Source organism: Vulpes lagopus, chromosome 3, assembly GCF_018345385.1.
Source record: "Vulpes lagopus strain Blue_001 chromosome 3, ASM1834538v1, whole genome shotgun sequence".
NCBI lineage: Eukaryota > Metazoa > Chordata > Mammalia > Carnivora > Canidae > Vulpes > Vulpes lagopus.
Window position 1 is genome coordinate 104,293,681 of NC_054826.1, and position 21,325 is coordinate 104,315,005.

General features: G+C 53.2%; 1 protein-coding gene across 5 annotated transcripts in view; it reads right to left on the reverse strand.

Annotated features, from left to right (window-relative positions):
• ELFN1 (extracellular leucine rich repeat and fibronectin type III domain containing 1) overlaps positions 1-21,025 on the reverse strand; it is a 68,464-nt gene extending 47,439 nt beyond the window's left edge. The window contains exon 1 of one of the 5 annotated variants that reach the window (XM_041747155.1): positions 20,930-21,025. The gene's annotated coding sequence lies outside the window, so the exon portion shown is untranslated. Of the gene's footprint in view, positions 1-1,430; positions 1,517-16,002; positions 16,087-16,783; positions 16,848-17,387; positions 17,589-20,929 lie in introns of those variants that run through there. The other 4 variants (XM_041747156.1, XM_041747157.1, XM_041747158.1 and 1 more) reach the window with 4 other exon arrangements.
• Between the last annotated feature and the right edge of the window lie 300 nt (positions 21,026-21,325).

Here is a 21,325-nt window from a genome sequence, read left to right on the forward strand (position 1 = left end):
TAATAAAAGATGTAAGATCAACTGGATTAATATATGGAAAGAACTGAAACTTGATCCCTACCTCACACCATAGGTAAAAAATTAATGCCAACTGGACCACAAGTCTATCAAATGTAAAACAATAAAGCTTTTAGAAGATGGCACAGAAAAGCATCTTCAAGAACCTGAGATGAGAAAACATTTTGTTATAAGCCAACAGAAAAGCACTAATCATGAAGGATGACTTGGACTTCAATAAAATCAAGATCTTCTCTTTTAAAGATATAGCCAGAAAAGTAAAAAAGCCAAGATACAGAATAAGAGAAGATATTTACAATCTACACAATCGAGAGTAGAAGTGTTTAGAGAGATATTAAGACTTTCTATAAACATATAAGATCAAGACCTCTTAGGAAAAAAAATGGGTAAAGGTTTTGAACAGATACATTATAAAAGAGAATATTTAGGTGGCTAATCTACTTATGAAAAGGTGCTCACCAGTAGGGCTAAAATTAAAAGGACAGACAAATATCAAGTGTTGGCAAGGATGTGGGACAACCAGTGCTGAACTGCCACTAAAAGGTGAGGCACACTTTTGAAAACTGTTTGGCAGCAACTACTAAAATCCAACATAGGAACAAACCTAAAACCCCACTGCTAGGTATCTGTTCCACAAAAGACAAGTACAAGAATGTATACAACAGTCCTATCCACAAGTACTGAAGACTGGAAGCAACCCAAATGTCCATCAATGGTAAAAAAAAAAAAAAAAAAAAAAAAAAAAAAAAGGGTGGGATACTATAGAACACTGAACATGAATTATGTCTAAAGCACCAACATTTAGGGACCTCATATATATTTTGTTGAACAAAAGGAGCCAGCTTCAAAAGAACACATATGGTGTGGTTCCATTCATAAAAAGCATAGAAACAGGAAAAACTAATCTGTAGAATTAAAAATCAGGAAAGTGTTTCCCTTTGAAGAGGAAAGAAGAGTGGTAATAACAAAAGTAGCTGAGGGGCTTGTGAGATACAGGCAATGTCTCATTTCTTGACCTAGATGGTCCTTAGATTTCATTTTGTGATAATTTATGGAGCTGTATATGCTCAGTTTTCTAGAGTTTTGTTTTCAGAAGATAATACCATGGGGTAGGGCTTGTGGCATGCTATAGTAAAAAGGTCACCAAAACCATAAAACTAGTCAAAATGATTTAAAATAACATTTTCAACATCTAAGAAACCGACCAAAGGCATTTACGCATGAAAAACTACTGAGCTTTGAATAAGACAGAGTAAAGGTGGTGTTCTTGCCTGAAACTGCTCCCATCTCCCCACTCCCAGCTCAGCTGGTGCATCATCATAACAGGGTGGCATAGGGCAGGCCAGGCCATGAAAACTAGAAGCTTCACTGCCAGAGGCTGATTTGATTCAGAGCAGAAGACACAAACTCACGGTCAGCAGCAGTGGTGTCCGTAATAAGTGGCAATCTCAGCGCAAGTGAATGGGAAAAGCCAGAGACTCTACCAGGCAGAGGCTGTGATCCTGGCTCGGGCAGCAATAGACCAGTGGATTAGCTGGAAATCTGACAGAGAAAGACATGAAATGTGACAGTCGTAGCAATGCTCTATAAGCTCTCCAAGTGCACCCAGCTGATGGGTAGCACACATGCAGAGGAGAGAGCAGAGACAGTCCAAGAAATTCACGTTTACTTGGCTTGCTGAGAGCCTACAGACATACACAGAGGAGGCACAAGAGGTTCTTGTAGAAAGTAAATATCAGGCAGGCTTGAAAACTGCTTGGTTCTTAAATGTGCTCTTAAACCCACATGCAGATTCATCAGCACATAGTGGAAGCCTGATAGGTGCCGGGTGTTTGTGCACAACCTCTGACCAATCACTGACTGATCACTAAGCTAAGTAGACACAGAGACGATCCTCAGGAAGCCAGAATTAAATATAAAAGCAGGGATTTAAAAAAGAGAGGGGGACAAAACAGAAACACTAATGGAAAATAGATTTCAACATTTTGAAAGAAAACCCAGCAAAATACCAACTTTTGAGTCAGGGAAGGGGGAGATCAGAACCTAGAGCTGCTATAAAATATTATCCACAATGTCCATTTTCAACCCCTAATTGCAAGACATGCAGAGAAACAGGAAAGGGTAACTCCTATTCAGAATTTTAAAAGTCAATACAAATTGTCCATGAATATCACAAGATGTTGTATATAGCAGATAAAGACTTCAAGGCAGTGATCATAAATCTGTTTTTAAAAAAGACCTCTTAGAATTCTGTTTAAGGAAAGAAAGTATGATGACAATGACTCAAAAATAGAGAACCTCGAAGAGAGAGATGATTCAGACAATGGAACTTCTGGAATTCCATAGTATGATAGCTGAAGTGGGAACTTTGTGAGAGATGGTAGAAGAATGACAGTGAATCTGAAGCAGATCAAATGGAATTACTCGATCTAAAGACAGAGAGAAAAAATAGGGAAGAAAAACAAACCAAGCCTGTATACATGTAGGACACCAGGGACACCAACATCCATGTGGTAGAAATCCCAGAAGAGGAGAGAGAGAGAGGCAGGAAAAATATCTGAAGAAATAATGGCTGAAAACTTCCCAAATTTGATGAAAAACATTAACCTAACAAATACAAGATCAACCTCAAGGAGGATGAAAACAAAACCTCCACATTTAGATGGTTCATCAAACAGCTGAAAGAGAAAGAGAAAATGGGGGAAAGTGGTCCATCCTGTGCAGGGTGAAGACAGTATGATTGATGGCTGACTTCTCATTTGAAGTTATGGAGGGGAGAAAGCAGTGGAACAGCATTTTCCAAGTGCCAAAAGAAGAAATGTCAGTCAAGAACTCCACATCCCATGAAAGAAACAGGAAGGCAAACTAAAGATATGGATAGACAAAGACTGAGGGAAGGTGGTGCTGGCAGACCTGCTTCATAAGAAATAACAAAGGAAGTCTGTAGGCTAAAACAAAACAATGCCTGATGTAATTCAAATCCACAGAGAGAAAGGAAGACCACCAGAAACAGTAAATGCATGGGCAGACATAAGAGTCTATAAGGGGTGCCTGGCTGGTTCAGATGGAAGAGCATGTGGCTCTTGATCTTGGGGTTGTGAGTTCAAGTCTCACATTGGACATAGAAATTACTTAAGCAAAATTAAAAAAAAAAAGAGTACATAAGGGTACTTTTTTCCTTTCCTTAACTTCTTTTAAAAATACAAGATTAGTTGCACCTGGGTGGCTCAGTTGGCTCAGCTTCTGACTCGATTTTGGCTCAGGTCATGATCTTAGGCTCCTGGGATCGAGCCCCGTGTTGGGCTTCACACTCAGCATGGAGTCTGCTTGAAATTCTCCCTCTCCCCTAGCTCTTCTCTCTCTCTCTCTCTCTCTAAAATAAATAAATCTTTTTTAAAATAAAGAAATAAAATATAAAAATAAAAACATGATTACAGTAAGCAATAATCATAACAGTATGTTGTTGGGCTCTTAGCATATATTAATGGAATACATATGATAATAGCATAAGGACAAAGAGACAATGGGACTGTATTGGAACAGTTTCCATGTTTCACCATAATTAAATTAGTGTTAAACTGAAATCATTTGCAATGAGTTAAGATGCATATTATAATCCCCAGGGCAGCCACTAAGAAAATAACTTAAAGCAATATAATATAAAAAATTAACAGAGGAATTAATATAGTACACTAAAAATATTTAACACAAAAAGAAGGCAGCAAAGGAGAAAGAGAAGGGGGAAAAGAAGACATATGTAGAAAATAAGTATGAAAAATGTAACTACATCAAATACAAAATACTTGAAATGTGTATGGATGAAACAGCCCAATCAAGAGTCAGAGATTGTTGGACTGGGTTAAAACAACAAGATCCAAATACAAATTATCTAAAAGTGTTATGCTTTAGGTTCAACAATATTGAAAGCAAAAGGATGGGAAAATATATGCAAACAGTAACCATGACAGAGCTGGAGTGGGAACCTTAATATCAGACAAAATAAACTTTAACAATCATTACCAAAGCCTGGGGCACCTGGGTGGCTCAGTTGATCAAGCATCCAAATCTTGATTTCAGCTCAGGTCATGATCTCAGGGTTGTTAGATCGAGCCCTGTGTCGGGCTGTATACTGGGATTGGAGTCTGCTTAAGATTCTCTCTCTCTATCTCTCTCTCTGCCCCTCCCTACCCTTTCTATCAAAAGAAAAGAAAAGAAAGATTACCAAAGGCAAAAAGTGACATTCATGATGATAAACAGGTCCGTATCTCAGGAGGACATAACCATTAAATGTGAATATGCCAGCAACAAAAGAGCCTCAAAATACAGTAAGCAAAAATCAACAGAATTAAAAGAAACAGGCAATTCAACAATAGTTGGAGATTTCAATACTCCATTCTCAATAACTGACAGAACTAGACAGAAATCATGTAAAGATGTAGAAGAACAACACTATCACCAACTTGACCAAACTGACATTTATAGAATAATTCCATCCAGCAGAGCACACATTCCTTTCAAACACTCATGATATATTCTCTGGGGCAGACATGTGCCAGGTTATAAGATGAACCTGAATAAATTTAAAATGAATAAAATTGTAGAAAGTATAGTCTCCAATCACAATGGAACTGAAAAGAAATCAACAAAGGAAATAAATTGTGAGAAATCCCTCAAATATTTGGAAAGTAAACAACAGAATTTTAAATAATCCCTGAGTCCAAAGAAATCACAAAGGAAATAAGAAAATGTCTTTAATTAAATGAAAATAAACCAGAATATATCAATCTATGAGATGCAGTTAAAAGTAAGGCTTCATTTGAAATTCATAGCTTTCAATGTATATTGGAAAAGAAGAAAAATCTCAATAACCTGAGTCCTAACCTTAAGAAATTAGAAAAGCAAACTGGACCCAAACAAATTAAATAAATAAAATAATAAAGATCAGAGCTGAGATTGAAGGAATAAAAAACAGAAGAAAATAGACTAAATCAATGAAATCAATGAAACTAAAATTCGGTTATTTTAGAAGATCCATAAAAATGACAAACCTTGCTAGACTGACCAAGAAAAAAAAGAAGACACAAGTTACCAAAATCAGTTATGAAAGAGGAAACATCATTACAAATCCTACAGAAATTAAAAGGAATATAAGGGAATACTATGAACAACTTGATGCCAATGAATTAGACAATTTAGATGAAGTATACATATTCCTAGAAAGACACAAATTATCAAAACTGTTGCAAGAAAATCTGAATAGATTTATGCCATATTTTAAATGAAGAATTTAAAATACCCCACAGAGAAAAGCTCAGGCCCAGATGGCTTTAGTGGTAAATTCTGTCAAATATTTAAAGAAATAATACAGAAACTTCACAAACTCTTTCAGAAAAGAAGGAGAATATCTCCCGTACTCATTCTATGAGATCAGTATTTTTTTCCCCTGATAGCAAAACCAGTCAAAAACATCATAAGAAAATAAAAGACCAACATCCCTGAGGAACACAGGTACAAAAATCCTCCACAAACTACTAGGAAACCAAATCCAGCAACACATAAAGAGGATTATATAGGTGGCACCTATCCCAGGAATGCAAGGCTGGGTTCGGGGTTGGCATCTGAAAATCAACTAGTCGTATACCACAGTAATAGACAAAAAGACAAGAGCCACAGGATCATGTCATAGATGCAGAATAAAACCAAACCATCTGACCAAACTCAACACCCAATCATGATAAAAATGCATAACAAACCAGGAGCCCAGGGGATCTCCTCAAACCAAAAGACCATCTATGAAAACCATGGCTAACATCATACTTGACATTAAAAGACTGAACGCTTTCCCTGTAGGGCCAGCAACAAAGCTCCTCTGCCTTTCAACCTTTCAGCATTATTCTGGAGGCTTCACTAAGTGTAGAAAGAAAACAACAACAACAACAACAAAAAAAAAAAACACAATGAAAGGAATCTAGTTTGAAAGGGAAGATATAAAACTCTATTTGCAGATGACATGATCCTGTATGTAGAAAATCTAAGGAGTCCACAAAAAGTCTTCTGGAACTAGTTAATAATTAAATTTAGCAAGATCATCAGATAAAAGATCAATATACCAAACTCAATTTTATTCCTAAGTACTAGCAACAAACAATCTGAAAATGAAATTAAGAAAATTATTCCATTCACAATAGCATCAAAAGATATTTATGAATGAATTTAACAATAGAAATTTAATTAGCAAGACTTGCACACAGAAAATAAAAAATTGCTAAGAGAAAATAAAGATCTAAATTCATGGAGACATTCCATGTTCATGGATTGGAATGCTTAATAGTCCCACAATGATCTATAAAGTAAATACAAGCCCATCAAAATCCCAGCAGACTTTTTTTTTCTAAATTTCTAAATCTTCTAAATTGTCTAGGAAATTCACCAGCTGAGGCACCTGGATGGTACAGTCGGTTCCAAGCATCCAACTCTTGGTTACAGCTCAGGTCGTGATCTCAAGGTCTTGAGATGGAGCTCCGTGTTGGGCTCCCCAGTGGGCAGTCTGCTTAAGAATTTCTCTCCCTCTGCCCCTTCCCTCCCACCTCCCGCTCACGCATGCACCTGTGCACACATGTTCTCTCTATCTCTAAAAAGAGAGAGAGAGAGAGACATGCAAAGGGATTAGAATAGCCAAAACAAATTTTCAAGAAAAACAAATTTGGAAGACTTACACTCAAATGTTATAAATTTCAACAAGATAGTAGGGTTCAGGTATAAGAACAGACATGTCCATCAGTGGAGTAGAAGTGACAGCCCACAAACAAACCCTTACCCGTATGGTCCCCAGAAAACTTCAGGCAGAGAAGGTAAGTTCTCAAAAAAATTGTAGAAGGACAGTTAGGTCCGGACTCCAAAAACTGAACTTAGATCTTTATACACTGTGCCCAAATATTCACTTAAAAATAAAGAACTAAGCATTCACAAATGCAAGAACTAAGACTAAAACTCGTAGAAAAAAAAATAGAGGAAAAGCTTTGTGACCTTGGATTAAGCAAAGAATTCTTAAACACCAAAAATATAGAAGAAACACAATAAAGGAAAAAAACAGACAAAACCAGACTCTACTATAAATAAAAACTTCTGTGCCCTAAAAGCCACATTTAAAATACTGAAAGATGAGCTACAGACTGGGAATAAGGTATTCGCAAGTCGTATTTCCAACAAAGGGCTTGTATCCCAAATGTATAAAGAATCCTCTCAATAATTTTGAACAGTTTTGAAACTCAATAAGACACATAAACCCATTAGGATGGGCAAAACATTTCAATAGAAATTTTATCCGAAAAGTAATATGAATGCCTAAAGAGGGCATGAAAAAAACGTTCAACTTTATTGATCATTAGGGAGACGAGACAGGACCTGAAAGCATAGTGGGACACGCTCCACCTGAGTCTCTACAACGGCAAGACTAGGGCGAGTGTCTCAGGAGTGCCGAGCAGCCCGGAGCCCCGCATACCCCACTGTGGGAACGGAAGGTGGTCCAGCCACTTTGGAAAATCAGTTGGTGGTTTGTTAACAATTTAAGTATAAACTTACCATACAACGGGGAAGTTCTAATGCAGGGATCCACCCAAGAAATAAAAACACCCATCTACACAAAGACTCTCCATCAAAGAAAGCAGTGTTATCCATATGAGCCCCAAACTGCACCCCATCCAAATGCCCATAATAGGTGCACAGATAAATAAAACTCGGTATAGAGAAAAATGGAATCCTAGTCAGCAACGAAAGCCTACAAGGTACTATCGTGCTATGGGATGCGCAAACCTGGAAAACATGCTGAGTGAAAGGAGCCACGTGCAAAAGACCACATGCTGTAGGATGCTACTGATGGGAAACGTCCAGAAAAGCTGCATCTCGACAGAGAGCCACGGATCAGTGCTGGGGGCCAGATGGGGACCTCTGGGGGGATGGGCACGCTCTCAGACTAGCTTGTCGCCATGTCGTGTGACACCATCAGTACATGGGAACCACGGAAGAGCACCCTCCGGCAGGTGCGTGCCGATGTCACAGGCAGGCACGCTGCAATGTCTCGGTGTGTGAACGCTCGCTCCCTCGGAATCAAGCTGCCGAAGAAGGAAGGATACGCGTGCCAGTGCACTTTGCATGCACGCCTCATGGCCTCTGCTTGCCACTGCCTTCGTGACCACCAGAATAACATACCAGCCCCCAAGGCCATCAGCCTCTGCCACCCTGTCATTAGGATTTCACTCCAAACACGACCTATGGGTCATTTCCCTATGGGTCATTTCCCTTGGCCACAGCCCCATTCCATGGCTACCTCGCTCCCTGACTCCTGCTGACCCTGTCAGACAAAGAACCCCAGGGAAGCAGGAATAGAGATGGAGCAGCCTGGGCCTCACAAGCCCTTCCCTTGGCCCTTGGCCCCTGGCCCAGGGCAGGCCCCAGTTCCTCTACATCGGAGGCCAGAGCCAGCTCCGGGTTGTCCGTGGCCAGTGACTCATTCTCCCCCCGCAGGAAGGCTCAGCTCACCCATCTGTAAAATGGGCGGAGGGCTGGCTTGTAGGGGTGTCTGTGATGGGCAGATCTGGGCTCTGGTGAGCCTGGACCAAGTCATCTGCTTGTGCCTTGATGTGTTCGTCTATGGAATGGGCACACAGCACCTCCCTCTCTGGCTGTGTTAGGACCCCAGGGATGCTGGGGCAGCCCCCCAGGATACAAGACAGCATGGCATGGGAATCCTCCCAGCCCAGGGGACTTGAGGTCCTGTGGTTCCGAGAGCTCCTCTGAGGTGGGGGTTGGGGCCAGCGGGTCGGACAGAGGCCATAGGTGCCGAGCGGTGCCAGGCGGAGAGCTGAGGAAGCCAGACAGCTGGGGCAGAGCACCTGGGGTTGGGTCCCTGCCCCTCCCAGCCTGCCCCCTCTTTTGGAAGAACACAGCTGGAGTAGCCCTAAGGCTCTGATTTTGAAGCACTGCCCATCTTCATTCTATCCACCAAGTACCCACACCCCCCATCTCCTATCACCCAAAGGGGGTTTTCTTCCTGAATTCAGAATTTCCAGACATTTCTCTTCAGAGGAGGGTGGGAGCTGGAAATGGCCTGAATTGGATCCTGCCACCCTGTGGCTGTGTGACCAGGGTGACAGTTGCCTCCGAGGATCTGGGCTTTCCCCCACTCCCACCCCATCCCCAACCCACCACCTTCTACCACGGTAAACACAAGAGGCCCTGGGGCCCTCTGTGGATGCCATGCTCCCCGCCAGGACAGCCAGGCCCCCTGCCTGTACACCTACCACCTGTCAGCCCGAGAGGCCCTCCTCCCCTTGGCATCCCAAGGACCCCACAAGGGCACAGTATGATATGTGAGCCTTGGTCCCAGGCTCTGTGCAACACCTGGCACAGTGAAAGTGAACCCACAATTGAGACCCACCCAAGCCGGAGAGAAGCTCCCGTCCACAGCAGCCCTTCTCCCAATCCCACCAGAGAGAAGCACATCCCTGCGTGTCGGTATACACAGCGTGTCCACACCTGGGCACGTGTCATGTGAGAGCCCTCCCAGGGCACACGCAAGCAGCACATTCCACTGCACAAGTCCATATGGCAGGACGTGTCCTCAGGAACATCCAAGCATGTGCTGATAGCTGCAGGTTCGTCCAGGTGTTTGGGCGTGAGGTCTACATGTCACTTTAGAGTCCCTGGGCACACCTGTGCCCGAGTGAAAGACGGGAGCATGCAAGGCGCATGCATACAAGCGTGTGCACATGGGCGTGTGGGAGAGGCCACATGGGTGTGTCCCAGTGCGAGGCTGTGTGTGAATGTGACCCTGTGGCAGTGAGTGTCTGTGTGTGCATTTGTGTCTGTTGGAGCGTGGGTGTCTGCGATCCAGGCACAGCTGCCCGCTTCAGCCCTGACTCGTGTGGATTAAGGCCGGTGGCAACACTGGGTTTCTGGTGAGTTGTTTTTCTAAAAAGCTGTCTCTGGCGAATCACATTCTTTCAGTCCTAGCATGTTCTTGCTCTGTGGGGACAGCATAATGAGGACACCAAAATAAGCCTGCGTCTGTCAGACGGCAGACGCCTCCGAGGCCTGTGTCTGGCCTGCCCTCCTCGCCCAGGCCCAGGGGCACGGGCAGTCCAAGGGGGTGGGGGTCTTTGGGAGCCCCAGGAGCCCCACATGCACCCTTCATGTTATACCCTCAGTCTGCTCTACTGAATTTGCAAAAAAATAAAAAAAGCAGACAAATTCATTTCACAGAATCTCAGCCGTCAGACTGGGGACTCAGATGGGAAGGTGCCCTTCGTCAGGCCACGGCCCCTGCATACTCCTGTCTCCAGGAGGGGGAGGGGGAAGCTCTCCCAGGAGGGTGTGAATGCACAAACGTGTGTGAGTGTGTGCACACGTGCACACAGAGCGCACGCCCCAACACACACACACACACACACACACACACACACACACACACACGATCACTCGCAAACTCAGATCTGAGGAGTGCGTCTCCAAAAGGAAGCTCGCCCCGGCTGCAAAGAAGATTCCCTGGGCACCACCTCCACCCGGCACCACATACTGATCTGGACTTCATACTCATCGTGTCGGGGAGGGGCGGGGTTCATCTCCCCCAGAAAGACATCTCTGAAATGCTAATGGATGTCAAAGGGGCCACAGGAGTTGCTTTACACAATCCTGTTCTCTGCACAACGCGTGCCTCATTTCATAACGGATATAAATGTGAGAACAACAGTTCGCTTTACAGAATATTTTTCTCTATAGGAGCGCAGCTCTGATTTTTTAGGCAATGTCAAAACAGAAGCATCCTGCCCCTGTGTTGCTCCACCGCCAGCATCATCAGCCTGATTTGGGCTACCCCAGCTCCCCCAGATATCGGCAGAGGCTCCCAGCTGCGTGGCTCATTCCCGCTCATAGCCCTAAGAGTCCTGCCTTCGCCCCCAGACAGAGGGATCCTTTACACATACAAGCCATCGTCGTGGCTTACTGCTCAGACTCCCCAGAAAGCTCCTCAAGGCAAAAAGAATGAGACCCAGCTCTTCCCAAGACCTCTGCCACCCTCCCAGACTGGGCACCGTGACCTGTCCTACTGGCCTCTTGCTCCTGGTGGTCGGCCACACTTCCTCCAACACACCAGGCTCGCTGATACCCAGAGCTTTGGCATTTGCTGGCATTTCCCCAGCACCCTCCATCCCACCTCTGCATGGCAGTGGACAGAGGGACACAAGGGCCAAGTGGGGACTCCCGAGGGAAGCCAGGATTGCAGAGCTGAGCCTCACTCGACAAAACGGAAGCCCTGGGGACACCACGAGCAGCAGCTCTGTCTTCTACAGAACTTGTGTCCATTCAGACTCAACCACAGCAGGCCACCTACCCTAGTCTTCCCTCCCACTACAGAGAGACATGAGACTCAGGGAGGGAAAGAAATGCACCCATAACCCTGGCCTCCTGACCAGGGCCCATGGTACCCCAGCCCCCCAACTCCATGCCCAGGCACCACATCTGAGGACACAGTTGTGCTTTAGGCTTCATTGGACAGATGAAAGCACCAAGGCTTAGCCACCCGCTGATCTGCAGCCAGACCCTTCCAGAAGCTTCCATAGGGCTATAAGAGGCAGGGATACCCCCTCACACACACAGGAGGGATAAGAGACCCAGAGCAGGCTCAGGAGACATATCCAGGGGGTCCACGGCCCTTCAGGCTTCCAGGTCGGTTGTGGAGGAATGGGATGGTAGACGTGGCCTTCAGGGAGGAGCAGAGAGCTGGGTGTCCAGGGTGCTGGGCCAACACCTGCCCAGTCGCTCCTTGGGGCTCTGTCTTTACAGCACAAGACAGGTATAGCATGGCCTGCCTGCTGCCCCCAGGCCGTGGAGCACAGCCTTCTCCCCACAGCGCAGACCGTGTGCCGTCAGGATCCCAGGAACCCCCCGCCTAGACGAGGCTCTCCCCCCAGAGAGCCGTCCTCAGGCTTGAGCGTGGAGCACCACGTGGCGGCCTGCCTTTCCATCTTGGTGTTTTCTAAACCAAAGGGAGCTAATGACAAGGAGGTGCCTCAGTTGGATCCTGCTGGAAATAAAACCAGAATCTGTCGGTAAGCAGGAGGGAGCCTCTGGGCTGCCACTAGTCTTCTAGGGCTCCCGCCTCCCGGGAGGGCTCCCACAGGACCTGGCTGGCCTCCTTGCACGTGCCTGGGGCCGGCCTGGGCCTCCTGTCACACTGTGCCCAACTGCAGTGCCATGGATAGCTCTCAAGGCCCAGGGCTTCCGAAATGCCATTTTACAGAAGCCACCGAGGGACAGACAGCAGAGAGGTGAGCATCTGGGGGGATCCTAAGGGGGGTGGGTATGCGGCCCATTTGCCAGTCTACTGTGTGTAGAGCTGTGGGCAGGGCCTCGGTGGCCCCGTCTGTGAGGCAGGCAAGCTGTGGAAAGACCTCTGCTCTCCCCAAGGTGGAGCAGGAGGCATGGCGCAGGCGATGCTGACGCCGGCCTGCTGCTCTGTCTGGCCCTCGGTCTCCCCATCTGTTAAACAGAAGGGTTCAGAGGCACTGTGGAGTGCCACGGGTCCACACTGATGGCTGGTCCCAGGCTCTGCCCCTCCCCTCCTTCACCTTTCACATGGGTGCTCAGAGTGGTCTCTCTCTACTGCTCAGCCTTGTTTGGGGATGCGGAGGCATTACGGATGGGGAGCCCATCCCCAGAGCCAGCGGAGGGAGGGGCCTCGAGCGGGTTTGCAGGGTCTCTGCCCAGTGGGTGAGGCCCAGCTCCCAGCACCACTCACCGCTCCCCGGGAGGCCTCTGAGCCTAGACACCTGCCCTGTCCTTCTGGGTCATCCAAATGCTGCCCGCCCTCTAGGGGCTGCCACGACCCATCCTGGGGAGCCCCCAAGCCTGGGCAGAGCAGTCCCCCCCGCTCCCAGGAGGAGCTGGCCACCAGCTTACGGAGGAGGGAAACCCTGAGGAACTAAGGCTCATTGTCGGACAGGAAGGGAGGCGTCCGGAGGGGACTGAGTCAGACATAGCACCACGCGAACAGCCCCAGGGGCAGCGGGGTGGAGTGGGGGCTGCCCGTGAAAGGCCTTCCTGTGGCCTTGGCCCCAGTGCTCAGATGCTGGGCCAGCCTCTGTGACTCAGTCTCCCCACTGCTTCTTGTCCCCCAGAGCAGGGAGCCAAGCTGTGGCTCATTTTTGACCCTGAAAAAGCTGTCAACCCTACTAGGCCCCTGCTGCCCTGGGCATAAGTTCTTGCTTTGTCTCCAAGCCTGAGGCCAGCCTGGAGGAAGCCAGCACCGGGTCCTGGCTCCCTCCCAGGAGGACTCTAGTCATGCTCCACCATCACCTTGTTGCTGTGTGACCTTGAGCTGATGCTAGACCCTTCTGGAAGATGGGCCTGTATGTATATATCTGTGTGGTCCCATTCATTATCTGTGTCCCCCCACCCCAGACTCCAGCTCCGCCAATGTCACAGCCTTGTCACGGTCTTGTCTCAAGGCTCCAGGCAGAGCACACAGTAGGTCCTCAATATGTTTGCTGAATAAACCTTCAGGGACTCTTCCAGCTTGAATGGACAGGAGTCTTGGTTCCTGCCCCCATAAGGCCACTGGGTCCCAGGATGGTCCCTCTTACCAGCCCCCTCCCCCAGGTCTCAGAGCTGGTCTCAGAGCAAAGCCAGGTCTCAACCAGCCAGACTTGGACCGGTGGGGTGGAGGGTAAGGGACAGGCAGGACAGCTGAGTGTCCATAGCTCCACCCCACTTCCTGCTCCCCTCCAGGGCCACCGACTGGCATGGGGTGCACAGGGGTGGGGGGTGCACAGGGAGTAGGTGTCCCTAGCAGTGGAGGCTGTGCCTGCCTGCCTGCCTGCCTGCCTGCCTGGTAAGCCTGGAACCACCACACAGGTACAGAAGCCCTGTACCCCCCCTCCACCCCCACTCACTATGTGACTTCAGACCACAGCCCACCCTCAATCTCCCCAGATATACAGCGGGTGCTGGGATGGATAACAGCCAAAGCCCTTCCCCATCAGGGCCTCCAGTCCCCTGCACGGGCGGCACCCAAGGCCAGTCAACACCCGAGCCTCTGCTGGAAGAAATAGGAACCCACGACAAACAGAAAGGGAAGGGCGCTGTGGGGGGCATGGCGGGGACCGCAGAAATGACAAATGTATCCAATGTCCGTGGCAACGCCACCAGCCGCTCCAGGTTCACGCCCGGAAATTTATGGTCCCGTCACCTGGCCCTGGAGATCTATCTCCTGCCTGTCACTCACGAGCATTTTTCATCCGCATCTGCCCTCCGTATGTATTATCCGCCACCCACCCGGGGAATCTACAGGGTCTGCCTGTTTCCTGCAGAGATAGACAAACACCCCACATCCATGCACCTCTGCTCATAAATTTCTCTGCTGCTACGGCATCCTCGGGAATAGGGTCCTCCGCTACCCGGCATTGGCCCCTAAGGGGGAAGCGATGGCCCAGGGGGATCTGAGGAGGAAGGCTTTCTCAGTGTTTAGAAAATCCCTCTGAAATCCAGAGAGGTGTGTGTGCATGTGTGCACATATGTGTGTGCCACAGACACACAGATACGGGACCCAGGCAGATGCTCCCATTTTACTCCATTGATCTGAGTCACTGCCACAATTTTGGCCTCACTCATGTTTCTCCCCTGAAGCAGGTGATGCTGACGAGGAGACATATAGGGTCTGAAGATTCAAAAACCAGAAGACTCTAGGAATCCAGAGAAGGGCTGCTAGGTCCAAGCTCTCGCCCTAGGCTCTTCTGGGGACCCTGACCACCTGTTTCTTGAGGGGGAAGGGGTAGGGAGGGATGTGAGGGAGCAGCAGCCTCTCCCCAGACCAGGTGTGGGGCACCTGTTTCCAAAGGCATTTCGCAGAATTTCTGAGCTTTCCAGAGAGAGTTCTGTGGGGGGTAATGAGGAAAGAGACACTGATCTTCCTCCCTTCCTCTGGCCACACGTACAGGCACCCACCACATTCCCTACCCCAACCCCACCCCCCCACCCTGTTGGTCAGGCCTCAGGATGAGGTGCCTATCCTGGCTTTTCCCAGGGTCAGGAACTGCTTGCTCTCGGCAATTCAATTCAACAAGGGCAACAGGCCTATTACCACTCCAGGAGGGCTGCACAGCTGTTCCCAGGAGAGGGTCCAGCTGATGCGGGGAGGGCATGGCTCCCAACCTTTCTGATTTGGAAGTCATCTGCCCACTGGAAGGTGTTCAGACAGACAGACAGACACACACACACACACACACACACACGTGCCCAGGAATCTGAGGGACCAAAGTCCTAACTGGGACCTTGGCCTGTTTCCAAACCCCTCAATCCAGAGTAAAGGTGGGCATTCCCGTCTGACAAGCCCCCATCATCCGGAGTCTGTCCTTCTAGCTCTGGGTATATCTCCTCTTCTGACAAAGTGGGACACAATCCTGGCCTGTGGCTATGATTCTGTCCCCCCCCCCCCCCCAAAACTAAAAGTTAAAAGCTGAAAACTGTAAGGCCCCAGGGCAGAGGAGGTCAGGGGGCTGGTTAGGCTTAAAACAACATAGCCCCATTTCGTCATTCCCTCTTGGGGCTGGGCAGAGGCTGAGGGTCTCCTTGTGGAGAGGTTTGCCTGTTATAACTCTCTGAGCTCTGCACACTCCAAAAGCTCCTGTTCCCAAGGCTCATGGGATCTGAGACCCGGGGAATGCTTTCTGCACGGTCCCGAGCCCCAAAAAGCAAATAAAAGGCAGTTACAGCTGCATCCAAGCAAGGGCTCCAGGAGCTGCCCAAAGAGAAGCAGCTCACACCTGAGGTTTTGCTGGGGTGCAAACCTGCCTTGGTCTCCTAAACTCACAGGAAAGGCCTCGAGGAGCCCTCCCAGGGCTAAGCCTTCCCGGTGGTGTTTCCTCCATAAAGTAGACATTATTGTCACGCCCCCATTTTACAGATGTGAAAAGTGAGGCTCAGGGAGGTTACCTGCCCCAAGGTCACGCAGCTGATGCTTGGAAGAGTCTGATTTTGATGCCAGAGGCTGTCGGTCTGCGTCGGAGGGGGGAACACCTGCAGGGGACCCCACCCTGGCTGCAAGCAAATGGTGAGAATTTTAAAGGATGGAAAGCGGGCTCCTGTCTTTTGAGGCAGATCGGGGCAAGGAGGCTCAGCAGCACTCCCCAAAAAGCCGTGAGGAGGAGAGCGGCCCAAGATCGGGGGAGGGGTTGAGATAGCCACCAAGTTCCGAGCAAAGGCCCCCACCCCCACGCCAGGGCTTCAACTCCCCGCCAGCTACCGCGGAATGCGGCCCCTCCCCCGAGTGTCGCCGGAGCGTCCCGGTACGAGTGGGGATGCGCGACGCCGGGAGGGCAGACGGGGCGGGGGCCGTGCCGCGGACACCGCCGGGGGTCGCCGACCCTAGGCCGCGGAGAGTCGGCCGCAGCTAGCGGCGACGGCAGCTCCGGGACGCACGACCTGGCGCAGGGGGCTGCCGAGGGGACAGACGACCGGGGAAGGAGCAGGGCCACGCGAGCGAGCGGTGCTGCGACGGGCAGCAGCGACCCGGGGGCTGCAGGACCCCGGCCCGGACCCCTGCTCCGCCCGCTGAGCCGCGCGCCGGCGCCAAGTTCCTCCAACTTTGCCCGCCGCGCCCCGAGGGCGCACGGGGCCGGGGGCGCAGGGGGAGCGCGCGAGGCCCCGCGGGGTCCCGCGTCCCCAGGCTGGGCGCCAGCCGCTCTCGGCCTCGGGCTCCGGGCGCCGCGCTTACCTGCCGCCGAGCCGCGCTCCCGGGCTGCGCCCGCCGCCGCCGCCGCCGCGGTCCTCCCGGCTCTAACTTCGCTCGGGGGATTGAGATGCCTCCCCAGCTTCGCCCATCGATCCGCGCGCCGCCCCGCCCCGCCCCGCGCCTCCCCCCGCCCCGCCCGCGCCCGCCCGCCCGCTCCCCGCGCGAGTCCGGCTCCGAGCCCGCGCCCGCCGCGCTCCTCTCCCTCCCTCCCGGCCGCGGGGCGGGGGGGGGGGGCGGGGGGGAGAAGGGGTGCGGGGGAAGGGGGCAGGGCGGGGGGGGGCTAGAGAGCGCAGGAGGGCTAGTGTCCTGGCCGTGGGCTCCTGCCTTTCCTCCCACATCCAAGGGGGGGCGGGGGGGGCGCTCCGGGAGGGGGAGCGCGAGCCCGCTAGGCGGGCCTGAGCCACGCACGACCCCCACCACCTGAGGCCAAGCCAGGGCGTTCTGGGCCCTGGGTGGGCCCGTCGGTCGGTCCGGCCCTCGTCGGAGAGGACGACCCGGGGGGCAAGGACCGAACGAGGGGGGACAGAGGACAGGTAGGGCCGCCCCCCTCTCCCCCGCCCTGGCTCCCCTTCCTTCGGTCACTCACCCCCACCTCTGGGATGACATCGGGAGTTCTCGCACACTCTTCCCCTTTAGTTGGACCCTCACAACCTGCGTGTGGAAGTCCCTCTTCCCGCATATTACAGGAGAGGAAACTGAGTCAGGAGAGGCCCTGACGTTCGCCCCACACTGCACAGCCCATCCAAACCAGAGGCCGAGGGGCAGCCTCGACCCCCAGGACCGAGCCTCCCGACCCCTCCGGAGTCTTCTCTCCAGCCGGCAGGCCTGGGCATGCCCCTCGGCCAGCCGGGCTCCCAGCTCCGGCCGCTCGCTCGGTTCCCTGCCGCTGCCCACACCCCCTCCCGGCTTCCTGTCCCCCGCCCGCCTAAGATTCCCGGCCTCAGTACCCCCGGCACGCTCTCCGCTCCCCGCCAGCAGCTGGGCAATTCACCGAGCATACAAAAGAGTTGACTCAATTCAAAGGCAGCAAATCAAGATAAATCCTATAGTGTGTGGGGACCGGAGAGGGAATGTGAATGAACGTCCACAGCACAAGTCCTATATGGACTGGCAAGCACCCCCCACCCCAGCCCTGCCTGGGCACAGAAGGCTGACCAGGAAGGGGGGAGTGGGTTCAGAGCTGCCCTCCCCCTGCCAGGCCAGAATTTAAGGATTTGGTGCTTTGTGGCACCTCCTGCCTGCCTGCCCTAGCTCCGTTGAGGGTAGATGCAGAGCCCTAAAGGGGGTACTAGGACAAGAGCCAGTGTGCCCCCATGGCTATTTCAAGAGCTGGGGTGGGGGACAGTATGGCCCAGACACATATGGCTCCAGAGTCAGGGCTGAGGCTCGGCAAGGAGGCTGTTGGGCCATTTAGGGCATCTGAGCTGTATGTAGCCTTTCTCCTTGGGCTGCCCCCTACCCACACCCCTGTTTCAGCAGGTGCAGCCCAAGGGCAGGCCCCTGTGTACTACCAAATAAGTACTGCAAGCCTCACATATGTCAGGCCTGGGCACAGGGGACAGAGAGGCTGGTGTCAAGTCTCCCCATTCCTCCCTGCTGTTCACGAGGCCTTCCAGCTGCAGCTTGGAAAGGGGGCAAAACCGGTCACTCTTAGTAGGTCCCAGAAAGCAATCTTCCAGCCTCTGGCCTCATTCTGCACTGAAACCACACAGCAGTGACGGGAGACCCCTGGGAAGCCCTTCCTAGCCCTTCCTCCCCTGCTAGTGGCGACCCACCCCCTTCCTCTCTGACTGGTTCCCCCAGACCCATGCTGGCCAAGGAGTTCCAGCTCTGGAAGGATCGGGTAGGTTAGGCTTTTGATTCACATCTCCAGTGTGCCAGGGACTGTGCCAGGTGCCTGCCCAGAGTTACATCACAACCTTCTCAATATCCCGGTGTAGCCAGGACTATGAGCCCATTTCTGCAGTGTGCAAGCAGAGGCCAGAGGCCAGAGGCCTCAGCACGCCTTGATCCACACTGGACCCACACTGGCCGACCCTGAGGCAAGCATGTGTCTGCCCAGGGTCGGGGCTCCACTGAGAGACTCAGAGGTCAATGGGGGGGGGGGTGCGGAGCAGGGTAGAGGTCCTCGCGGGAAGGTCCCCGCAATCCGAGGATTTAGGGGCAGGAGCCAGAGAGTGAAGCCCACAGTTAGGGGCACAGAGGATTGGGGGTGGGGCCCAACAGCCAACGTCAGTGTCCTCGCCACTGCGCCCCCCACCCCAGAAGAGCTGCGCCCCTCCCTCAGGCTGCGACCTCGTCCCCTGAGTCTCGGCTGGGTCGCCCCTCCCCCGTGGCCGTGCGGATTGGCGGTCTGCGTGTAAGTCATTAAATCTGTTACAGAGACGCCGGCGCCGCCGCGAGGACATCTGTCAGGGACCCAGGACTGCGATCCACGCCCCCTACCCCACCCCCAGACCTGGATGGGGGAAAGGATGCGACACCTCGCTCACCAAAGCTCTGAGACTGCTGAGCACGGCGCGCGCGCGGGCGCTGGAAGGCGTTGGGGTCCCCGAATTAACGGAGGGGGCGGGGCCGGCGGCCAGCCCTGGGGGACAGAGGACCCCCAAGCTGCTCGGGAGCCGAGCGTTGCAGATGGGCAGATGGGAAGCAGCGTTCCCTATTCCCCGCCCCCCAAGTCCACTCCAGCTCAGATCTGAGTGTTGGGATGGGGTGGGGGGAGGAAGTGGAATCCTCCTGGGCCTTCGGGGTGTGTGAAGGCGCCGCTAGAAGGGAGGCTACTAGGACATCACCTTCTCCCTGCACATGCAGTTGTAGCTACACCCCAAAATCCTTTCCGGAGCTTCCGGAGTCCCTTCTGCCCTCCACGCCTCCCCGAGGCTGCCCGTTGTGACCACCCCACTCCCCACTGTCCCCGAGATGGGGCAACGACAGGCCTGCGGGGGGGGGGGGGGGGTTGGAGGCACGAAGGTATAGTGCCTCGCTGTGTAGGTTGGGAGAAAGGTGCTGAGGGGAGGAAATCCCTGCTCATCCCTGGCAGTCTGGCCCCAGGAACCCCACACCCATCCAGCCGAGGAGGACGCTGTTGGGGACTGTGTTCCCATCGCCAATCTGGCCCAGGTCCCCGACTGACGGGGTGGCCACAGGCCATACCGTGCAGTTGAGGAAGAGAAAAAGTTGGGGGGGGAGACGCCCCCAGGCCGGGATGGAAAGACTGGGAGGAGAGTGGGGAGGGGGGGCTGGAGGGAAGAGCGGCAGGATAGGAATGATGAGAGCCAGGAAGGGAGCCAGTGCTGGGCCTGGGGTCCCGCCCCACCCCGCAGCCAAGCCCAGCTTCGCAGCTTCTCGGGCCTGGAAAGGTTCGGGTCACGGGCGCCTATTAATAGCCAGGAACCGGGTCCTTCCCGCGGGCTCAGCAGCTGCGGGCAGAGCCCGGCGAAGGGAGTAGGGGGGTGTCCTACAAGACCCTCTCCAAGGGCTCCGGGGGCGCGGGGCGCAGCGCTGCTTCCCCATCCTGGCTGCCCGAGAGCGAGATGCCTCTAGTCCACTCCCTGCCCTGCCCGCCCTGCTAAGAGATGGGGTTCCAGGCTGGGGGGCAGTCCCGGGGCCAGCTCCCGGCGCCGCGGCTACCACCATGCCCTCGCAGGCAAGACCACCGCGTCTCCCCTCCCTGTCCAGCCACCCTCCGCTCTCACAGCGCTCAGGAAAGTTTCGGGGTCCCCGAGGCGCCTCCTTGCCCGAGGGGTCCGGAGTGCCGGGCCTTCGGGCCGCGGCGTCGGGGAGGGAAGTTTGTCCGGCCGGCGCTCGGCGACCGCTAACTTCGGGTGCGCCCGCCTCGGAACCCGGGGTGTGTGGGGGATGCCCGGAAACCGCGGACCCAACGCGCCGCAAGCGAAGCCAGCGGGCGGGGGGACTCGGCCCGGCGCGGACGCCCAGGACAGGGCGCGGGGGCTGGGGCGGCTCGGGCCGCAAGCGCCAGCGGGGACCCCGCGCCCGCCCCCACCGCCGCCCCGCGAGCATCTTCCCCGCCTCCCCCAGGGGCGGGGACCCGCCAGCCCCCCTGCTGCGGCACAGGGGACCCCCGCCCCGCAGCCCCGCGCAGCCCCCTCCCCGCCGTCCCCCTCCTACCTGGGCCCGGTGAGGGCCGGGGGCTGGCGCCACCGTCACCCGCGAGCGGAGCGCGCGCGCCCAGATCCCCGGAGCGGCGGCGGCGGCGGCGGCTTCCCCTCCTTCCTCCTCCTCTTCCTCCGCCGGGCTCGCTGGCTCCAGACAGATCTCCTCCCCCTCGCGCCCTGCCCTCCCCTCCCGGAGCCCGCCGGGCTGGGCTCGGCCTGCGACCGGGAGCGGAGCGGAGCCGACGGGAGCCGGGCTGCGGCGCTCACTGCGTCAAGCGCGGGGCGAGCGCGGGGCGGCGGCGGGGACCGCGCGCTGCGAGCCCGGGGCCGGCGGGGCAGCGGCGGCTGGGGCTCGGGCCGGGGCTGGGGCCGGGGCTGGGGCTCCGGCTCGGGCCGGGGCTGGGGCCGG